Source organism: Sorex fumeus, unplaced genomic scaffold (genome assembly GCF_029834395.1).
Source record: "Sorex fumeus unplaced genomic scaffold, SorFum_2.1 ptg000033l, whole genome shotgun sequence".
NCBI classification, from domain to species: Eukaryota; Metazoa; Chordata; class Mammalia; order Eulipotyphla; family Soricidae; genus Sorex; species Sorex fumeus.
This window is the reverse complement of record NW_026606090.1, coordinates 15,034,764-15,044,833: the sequence shown is the minus strand read 5'-3', so window position 1 is coordinate 15,044,833 and position 10,070 is coordinate 15,034,764.

Here is a 10,070-nt window from a genome sequence, read left to right as displayed (position 1 = left end):
CTCCCACCCCACCCTGCCTCTGTGGCAGGACATTCCCTTTTGTTCTCTCTCGCCTATTGGGTTTTGTGGTTTGCAAAAGAGACAATGGGTGGCAATCATGTTCAGTCTATAGTCTACTTTTGCTAATGAACTTTTATCTCCTTTTCACCATCTTTGGGATTTACTTCTTCAATGTTCTCTCAATTTATTTCAATTAATTCATTTTCCATCCTATAAATGGGTATCAGTGTTATATCTGTACACAAACTTTTATTTATTCTAAAGTACTTTAATTCCATTTATTTTCACTACCCAATCCTGCTAACTCTCCTATTCATCTCCATGGTTTCCCTGACAAAGTTCTTAACAAGAATTTTCTACAATAAGGTTTTCTTATTTATCATATATTTCTACATTCTTTGAAACACAGTTTTAATCTTCAGAATTTAATTAAAACTGCTATCGTATGGGTCATCTGTAGTCTCAAATCCAAGATTCTACACCACCTCAGTCCTCAATTCTGGAAACTATTTCCTTAGGTTTGTGAAGCATCTCTCTTCTTGTCCCCCTTTCTCCCTTTCTTCCTAATCTCAACCTTAAATGTCACCAATAGCTTTTCCCTCAGGCCTATATTAGAGCATGTAGTCATAGTGATTGACGAAAGAGTCTCACACATGGAAAGTATGAACTACCATTGAACTACATCCCCAGCCCTCTGGGAATGAGGAGATGAACTTCAACAATCATTTTAAGCTATTACTTGATTACAACTTGATTATCATTTTCTCCTTATCCTGAGCTTATTGCTTAATTTAGAATGCTTAATGATTTGTTACTCAAACTGAAAAGTTGCCCTATTTATTTCCTTTCTTGGCTTGCCCTAATACAGGAAGAAAATAACTTTTGGGAACATTGACCCTGAATCTTCTGTTTGTTGTGTCATGATGATTTAAATAAATGAAAACAAAAGACGGTTTTTATGAAGATATGTTAGAACTCTGAGAAGTTCTTGTCTTGAAACCTTCCAGATGAATTCTCAAGTAACTGTGTGTTACACTGTGTTGCCCAGTTCTGTCTCATTCTGGGACAGGGCAGCACATTTGATTCTAGTGAAAGGTCATTGCATAAAAGAGTTGTGAGGCAAGAATAGTGCATCTTTTATTTAGAGAACAGTGTACATAACAAGGTGCACAACACTTGTGTACCCCAGAACTGATAACAGCTAGGAAAACCATCCTGGAAAACCTCCCGGTATTTTCTGGGTCGACATTTATTCCCTAAAGTCGACAAGTCAGACAACATAGTTAGGCTACAAGCATATGTGTAGTTGCTTGGCTGCTTCTTATTTCAGCAAAGATTGCTTCCTCTTCTACTTTTTTTCCTAGCTACTTATGGGATTATTTTCTTGGAAACCATTAATAACCCCTAAAATGCACTTTTCATATTGTTTTCTGTACAAGACAGGTGGAAAAAATTGTAGGTATACTGAACTGAAATACTGAAAAGTATAAAGCAGCCTAATATAGGATATAAGACTTGTTTGCAGATGATCTGCCAAGGAAGCTCCAGGAATTCAAAAGTTCTCTCCATCCCCACAGGACTGTATAGTCCAGAACTGTAGCTAAGTTTTAAAATTCATTTAATGTTGTGCTTATCTCAGTAAAGGTATTTCCAGCTCTGATTAAAAACCTGATCTACTGTATTTGGAAAGGAAGCAAAAATTCTGATTTTTATCATACTCAACAGTCTTTTGAAAGTTTTTTTTAGTCCATTTAAGAGGAATGTGAATACTTGATAATTTTCCAAGAAGCATTCATTTTTATTCATACTTCTACGTTGTAAAGATTTTTTATCAGAAAATCCTTCAATTTCTTTTCTTCTCTCTTGCTTTCTTTACCTTTTCTGCTTTTCTAATTCTAAGTTTTAAGGTTTGCACTGAAATTAAAAAAGCTCTAATTTAAAATGGAAATGAGTTGTCTGTAAAGGCTGTATTATGCTAATGATATTGTACATTGTTTGTTATTCCCTTCTGCCTTCCAAGTAGTACCATTCATTTATATCCAAAAAAAAAGTTGCTGTTTAATCCTTTGTGTTTAGTTTTGCTACATATTTCTTTTCTGAGTCCTAGCCCTCACTAATCACACTGTGGGAGGAAGTTGTCCAGTTTAATCGAACACTATCCAAAGTCTGAAATGACAAAATGCCCATCTTTTAGAATCATCTACAATGCTGACAGCTGAGCTGCAAAAAGTTTACCCCTTCAAAATCTAATACTTCGTTGGAAGTGAATGCCAGGTAAATAGTATGTTAATCCTTCCAAATTTTTATTTATTTGCAAGCTACCGAGAGTATTCGATATGCCAAACACAGTAACAACAAAGTCTCCAATGGAGACGTTACTGGGCCCGCTCGAGCAAATCGACGATCAACGGGAGGGCCTTTACCTTTACCTTTCTTTATTTATTTATTTATTTATTTATTTATTGCTTTTTGGGTCACACTCAGTGATGCTCAGGGGTTACTCCTGGTTCATGCACTCAGGAATTACTCCTGGCCGTGCTCGGGGGACCATATGAGATGCTGGGAATCAAACTCGGGTTAGGCCGCATGCAAGACAAATGCCCTACCCGCTGTGCTATCGCTCCAGCCCCCCAAATTTCTATTTTTAATGGCCAGGCATTTCAGATATGTGTAAACACAGAAAGTCCAAAATATCTAACTGAACAGCAGATAGGAGAACTGGAGTCGGAGAGTACCATTCACAGCGCTTTTCTTTTACTTAGTTTATAGAGACAGTATTTTTATTGAACTTTGGAAATTGTTTGAAAGACTAGGTAATCAAATCTCTGAGTCCCTCCAGCACACTTTTGACTTAGCTCTGGGAAAGCAATAGGATCCACATTGCTAAGATTCCAGGTGATGGAGATGCTGCTTGTAAAAGAGAGAGTACTTTGAGAAGCAGTGCTCTAAATCAGTGTTAGGCACCTCAGAGACTTGCCCACATCCAAAAGAACAAAAGCAATAGGTGCTGGTGTGGATGTGGGGAGAAGGGGACTCTCCTTCACTGCTGGTGGGAATGCTGACTGGTCTGGCCTTTTTGAAAAACAGGGTTTTTCTCAAAAAACTAGGAACTGAGCTCCCATTGGACACAGCAATGACATTTCTAGGAATATATTCTGGGGACCCAAAAACACACAGCAGAAATACCATCTTCACTCCTAAGTTCATTGCAACACTATTCACCATAGTCAGAATCTGGAAACTACCTGAGTGCAAGAACAGATGAATGGATAAAGAAACTATGGCACAGCTGAACAATGGAATACTATGAAGCTGTAAGGGAAAATGAAGTCATGAAATTTGCCTATACGTGGATGGACATGGAGAGAATTATGCTGAGTGAAATGAGTCAGAAGGAAAGGGACAGATATAGAATGACTGCATTCACTTGTGGTACATAAAAATACATGTAGTAGAAGACTAATAAACATGACAAGGGAAAACAGGGACTAAGAGGACTGGTCAATGATTGGAACTAACCACAAGTGTGTGGGGGGCTGATAGTAAGTAAAATAGAAAAGAAAGAGACCTCTATGACAATAATAGATGGGAATGATCATGCTGGACAATATCTGAAGGTTAAAAGTAGGTAAGGGATATTCTGGATAAACTTTCAGTATTAATATTGCAAACCATAATGCTCAAAAGGAAGAAGAGAGACAGAGAAGAAAAGTGCCTACCATAGAGGCACATTGGGGGGTGGGGAGTGGGGGATGACGGGAGGGAACCTGAGGACACTGGTGCTGGGAAATGTACACTGGTTGAGGGATGGGTGTTGGAATATTGTATGACTAAAATACAATCATGAACAGTTTTTTAAGGGTCTAGTTACAGTGAGTCGATAAAAAAAATTTTTTAAATTTCCCCTGTGGCTGCACCCCAATCAGCCCTTCAGAAACTGAGCCACCCAGCCTCCCCGAATGCCATTCTATTCACCCTGTGCCATCCTCCAGTGCCATGCCAGCTTGCTCCCTGCCTCAGATCATTGAAGTGGACCCAGGCCACCATTCCCCCTAAGCCTGCACCCAGATCATCCTCTTGGACTCTGAGCCACCCAGCCTCCCTGACCACCATCCTGTCTGCCCATGCCATCCTCAGGTGCAGTGCCCGGGTGGCTCCCTGTCTCAGAGGAAAATACTAATAGTGAACTGGAAGATCCTACCTCAATCCTACCACAAAAACATGAAGAAACAGCGAAAATCCCCACCACGAGGAGAGGATAATGAACAGGGTCCAGACGCCTTAACAGACATTACCCACAAGTACGATCTCTCTGATAAAGAATTCAAAGATGAAATGTTGAAGATGTTCAATGAACTCAAAGAAACGGTGGAACATGCATACAGTAAATTAAAGGAGGATATGAAAGAAACAGTGGAACAGACAACCGAGAAAATACAGGAAAAAATGAGAGCAGAAATAGAAAGATACAAAAAGAAGTGTCACAAATAAAGGTTTTCATAGATGAAATTAAAAACTCAGTGGATGCCCTCAACAGTAGAATGGCTACAGCAGAAGACAGAACCAGTGAGCTTGAAGAAGAGCTGGAGGAAGCTTAGAGGCAACAACAAACAATGGAAAAAGAACTTAAAATAGATAAAGGGTGAGTCAGAGACCTAGGGGATGATTTCAAGAGGAACAACATTAGAATCATTGGAGTACCAGAAGGACAAGAAGAAAACGCCAAATAAAAAGTCACAGTTAAATCATTGCTGAAAAGTTCCCAGAGCTGGAGTATGCAGGCATCCAGATTCAAGGAGCCCAAAGAATGTCAGTTAAGAGATCCTAATAAAAAGACTCCTAAACATATCATTGTCAGAATGATGGATGCCACGGATAGAGACACAATACTGCAAGCAACAAGGTCAAAGAAGGAAATCACATACAAAGGAGCACCCCTTACATTTACAGCAGAGCTATCAGAGGAAACCCTCCAAGCCCAAAGACAATGGTGGGATATAGTGAAAAAACTCAATGAAATGAACATCTCACCAAGAATACTTTATCCAGCAAAACTCTCATTGAAACTTGAAGGAACGATGCACTATTTCATAGATAAACAACAGCTAAAAAACCTCATAGACTCAAAATCAAACTTAAAAGAAGGAGTAAAGGAGGGGGTATGGTGCCGCCAGCAGGTCAATCTGTACCTGTGAGGCGAGTGCATCAACAGCCTCATGGCGCCTTCAGACTTCCAGATACCCCAAAATTACTGCTGTGCCTTTGGACTCCCCCAAAAAACTTGGGGCAAAGTTTACCAAGAAAGTAAACGGCCAAAAGTTAGGTATGTGGGAAACACACCCACAAACCACCTCCGGTTCAGCTATATAATTGGAGGCAAGGCCTCTTTGGTTCCTGATTGAACTGCTTAATGGACATGATCTCAGAGACTCAGAAACGAATATCAGAACCCAGTGGCTTTAGGTAGAAATGCGTCTGGTATCTGCAGTAGGCTACCGGTGCTGGGCCAACCCAGGTGGGAATAGGTTTCATGCCTTGGCATGTTCCCCCTGGCGGCCCAGTGGCCACCATCCGTCTGAGGCCACTGGATAGTCACATTTGGGCCCCCAGTGATGAGACACACAGGGCCTCATGGGATGGGGGTGGAGCCGGGCTTGTCCTCCCCACCCCAACGAGACCCCAAGTCATCGCCCACGAAAGGCCTCTCTGGCTCTTCATCAAGCTGCTCAACGGCCTTGATCCCAGAGATTCAGAAACAAATCTCGAAACCCAGCGGCTTTTGGCAGAAATGTGTTCGGACCCTGCAGTAGGTTACTGTCGCCAGGCCACCCCAGGGGGGAATGGGTGCTGTCCCTCCGCCTGCTCCCTCTTGGCAACTTGGTGGCTGTCATCCTCCAGAGGCCATTGGACAGTCAGGCTTGGGCCCGCAGTGAGGAAACTTGTTGGGCCTCACGGGATGAGGGGGGGTGGATTTGGGCCTGTCCTTTCCACTCCAACGAGACCCCAAGTCATTGCCCACGAAAGGCCTCTCTGGCTCCTCATCAAGCTGCTCAACGGCCATGATCCCAGAGACTCAGGAGAAGATCTCTAAACCCAGTGGCTTTTGGCAGAAATCTCTCCAGATTTAAGTGTTAAAATTTTGGAATTTCAAAACCACATGGCCCTACTGCAGCCACACGACATCATATGTTATTCATAACCAGCAATAGAACACAAATTGTCTATTGTTGCCTTTTCAGCAGATCTGAGTGTTGGGGTAAAATCTCAAATAATGGTGGGTCTGGTGTCAAAATAGTGAATGTGATCAAAGTAGAGAGAGAGTAATGTGGAAATCGTCTGTCCCACAGGCAGGGGGAGGGTGTGGGAGGGGGTATACTGGGGTTTTTGTTGGGAGAATGGGCACTGGTGAAGGTACGGGTGTTTCATTGTATGACTGAGACTTAGACCCAAAAGCTTTGTAACTGCTCTCACAGTGCTTCAATAAATAAAATTATAAAAAATGGGGAAAAAAAGTAGGGTGGAGTTCATGCACAATTCAATCAGCTAATTAGTGGCTGAATAAATAACAGTACTCCTACCAAAAAAAAGAAGGAGTAAAGGGGCTACTGTAAGACAGGAAAGACCCCTATAAGTAAAACAAACCGTTGTTTGTTTTAAAGATGTAAGAAAGATGGCTCAAAACCCCATGACAATAATCTCTCTTCATTGTCAATGGTCTAAATGCACAATTAAGAAACACAGTGGAAAAATGGATTTGGAAACTAAACCCAACATTCTGCTGCCCACAAGAAAAACATCTGAGCAGTCAGAGCAAACAGACTCAAAGTAAAAGGATGGAAAACAATCCTGCAAGCAAACAGCTCCCTCAAAAAAGCCGGAGTGGCCATTCTAGTATCCGACAACATAGATTTCAGGTTGAAAATGATTAGAAGGGACAGCGAAGGCCATTTTTTTTATTAATCAAGGCATATGTACAACAGGAAGAAATCACACTCCTAAATGTATATGCACCTAATAAGGGACCAGCTAAATACTTAGACAACAGCTAACAGATTTTAAGGAGGACATTGCTATATTTATTACCAGTACACATGGAACAGTTTCCAAAATGGATCATGTGCTGGGTCACAAAACATACCTCAACAGAATCAGTAAGATAGAAAATGTATCAATGATCTTTTCAGACCATGATGCATTGAAGATAGAAGTTAATCACCTACAGACGCAGAGAACCAAATAAAACACTTGGAAATTAATCAACTTAATGTTGAACAATGAGTGGGTCAGGAAGGAAATCAAGGAATAAATCAAAAGATATAAATGAAAACAAATGAGAATGAAGACACGAGTTACCAGAACGTGTGAGATACAGGTAAATCTGTGTTACAAGGAAAATTTATAGCTTTGCAAGCATTCCTTAGGAAGGAAGAAAGGGCCTACATAGACAACTTGACTTAACAGCTCAAGATATTAGAAAAGGAGCAACAAAAAGGAGCACAAATCAGTCAGAAGGAAAGAAATAAAAAAACTTAGAGCAGAAATTAACGGCATGGAAATCCAAAAAACAATCCAAAAGATCAATGAAACCAAGAGCTGGTTCTTTGAGGAAATAAACAAGATTTATAAACCACTAGCAAGACTCACAAATAAAAGAGAGGTAACCCTAATAACCAAATCAGAAATGAAAAGGGGGACATCACAACAGATACAAAAGTAATTCAAAAGATCATCAGAGACTATTTTGAAAATCTGTTGTCACAACAAAAGAGAACCTAGATGAAATGGATAAATTCGTGGATTCCTATAGTCTCCCAAAGATAAACCAAGAAGGTCTGGAATACCTGAATAGACCTATTAATATCAAAGAAATAGAAACTGTAATCAAAAGTCTTCCCCCAAACAAAAGCCTAGCTCAAGATGGATTCACTAGCGAATTTATTCAAACTTTTAAAGAAAACGATGGCCAGTTCTTCTCAAGCTTTTTCAGGAAATTGAAGAAACAAAAACTCTCCCAAACAGTTTGTATGAGGCACATATCTCCTTGATACCAAAACCAAACAAAGAAATCACAAAATAAGAAAACTACAGACTGATATCCCTGCTGAACATGGATGTGAAGATCGTCAACAAAATATTAGCAAATAGAATACAACAACTCATCAAAATGATCATACACCATGACCAAGTGGGATTCATTCCGGGGATGCAAGGCTTGTTTAACATTCAAAAATCAATAAACATAATTCACCATATCAACAAAATAAAAGATAAAAACCATATGATCATATCAATAGATACGGAGAAAGCATTTGACAAGATTTAGTGCCCGTTTATGATGAAATCTCTCAGCAAATGGGATATGAAGGAACTTTCCTCAATATAGTCAAAGCCATCAACCACAAGCCTATGGAAAGCATTATCCTCAGTGGGGAAAAACTGAAAGCCTTCTCTCTAAGATCAGGAACAAGACAAGGATGCTCACTTTCACCACTTCTTTTCAATAAAGTACTGAAAGTACTTGCAATAGAGATTAGGGAAGAAAAAGATATTAAGGGCATCCAGATAGGAAAGGAAAAAATTACGCTTTCACTCTTCGCAGATGATATGATACTATATTTAGAGAACCCTAAAGTCTCTACCAAGAAAGTTCTAGAAACAATAAACTTGTATAGTAAAATCGCATGCTGTAAAATCAATACCTAAGAGTACATGGTTTTCCTACAAGCAAATAAGAAGAAAGTGACATGAAAAAAAGCAATCCTGTCCACAATCATGCCTCATAAAATCAAGTGCCTTGGAATCAGTTTAACTAAGAATCTAAAGGACCTGTACAAAGAAAACTACAAAACACTACTCCACAAAATAAAAGGGGACAGGACATGAGGAAATGAAAACATATCCCCTGCTCATGGATTGGGAGAATTAACATTGTCAAAATGGCAATACTCCCCTAAGCATTATACATATTCAATGTAATCCCTCTAAGGATATGCATGACATTCTTCAAAGAAATGGAGCACATACTCCTGAAATTCATATGGAACAACAAACCCCCACGAATACTTAAAACAATTCTGGGGAAAAAGAAGCTGGGAAGTATCACCTTCCCCAACCTCAAACTCTACTACAAAGCGGTAATAATTAAAACAGCATGGTACTGGAACAAAGACAGAGCTGCAGACCAATGAAACAGGGTGGAATATCCTTATACATACCCTCCAATATATGATCATCTAATCTTTGAAAAGGGAGCAAGAAATGTAAAGTGGAGCAAGGAAAGCCTCTTTATCAAATGGTGCTGGCAAAACTGAACAGCTACATGAAAAAAATGGGCTCAGACCTCTATCTATAACCATGTACAAAAGTCAGATCAAAATGGATTAAAGACCTCAATATCAGACCAGAATCCATCAAGTACATTGAAGACAATGTCAGAAAAATTCTCCACGATACTGAAGCTAAAGATATCTTTAAAGGTAACACTCCACTCAACAAGCAAGTGGAAACAGAGATAAACAAATGGGACTATTTTAAACTAAGAAGCTTCTGCACCTCAAAAGATACAGTGACCAGAACACAAAGAAAATCTACAGAATGAGAAAGGATATCCACCCAAATATTTATTTGATAAGGGGTTGACATCAAGGATATACAAGGCACTGGTTGAACTCTACAAAACAAAAACATCCAACCCCATCAGAAAATGGGGCGATTAAATGAACAGACACATTCTCAAAGAAGAAATACCAATGGCCAAAAGGCACATGAGGGGGTATGGTGCCGCCAGCAGGTCAGTCTGTACCTGTGAGGCTAGTGCATCAGCAGCCTGATGGCAATGTCAGACTTTCATATACCCCCAAATTGCTGCTGTGCCTTTGGCCAGACCCCAAAGACTTGGGGCAAAGGGTACCAAGAAAGTAAACAATCAAAAGTTAGGTATGGTGAGACACACCCACAAAACACCTCCAGCTCAGCTATATAATTGGAGGCATGGCCTCTCTGGTTCCAGATTGAACTGCTTAATGGCCATGATTCCAGAGACTCAGAAACGAATCTTGGAACGCAAAGAC